Below are 243 nucleotides of genomic sequence, written 5' to 3' on the forward strand. Positions count from 1 at the left end.
TTCAGTTCAGTTCAGTTGCTCAGTCATGTCCGACTCTTTGTAACCCCATGAATCGCAGCACACCAGGCCTCCCTGTCCATCGCCAACTCTCAGAGTTCACTCAGACTCATGTCCATTGAGTCAGTAATGCCATCCAGCCTTCTCCTTCTGCCCCCAATCCCTCCCAGCATCAGAGTCTTTTCCAATGAGTCAACTCTTCACATGAGATGGTCAAGGTACTGGAGTTTCAGCTTTAGCATCAGT

General features: G+C 49.4%; 1 protein-coding gene across 2 annotated transcripts in view; it reads left to right on the forward strand.

The window, feature by feature from the left end:
* Positions 1-243, forward strand: part of LOC109569227 (olfactory receptor 4C12-like) — a 177282-nt gene that overhangs the window by 142309 nt on the left and 34730 nt on the right. The window lies entirely within an intron of this gene.

Source organism: Bos indicus, chromosome 15, assembly GCF_029378745.1.
Source record: "Bos indicus isolate NIAB-ARS_2022 breed Sahiwal x Tharparkar chromosome 15, NIAB-ARS_B.indTharparkar_mat_pri_1.0, whole genome shotgun sequence".
Lineage (NCBI taxonomy): Eukaryota > Metazoa > Chordata > Mammalia > Artiodactyla > Bovidae > Bos > Bos indicus.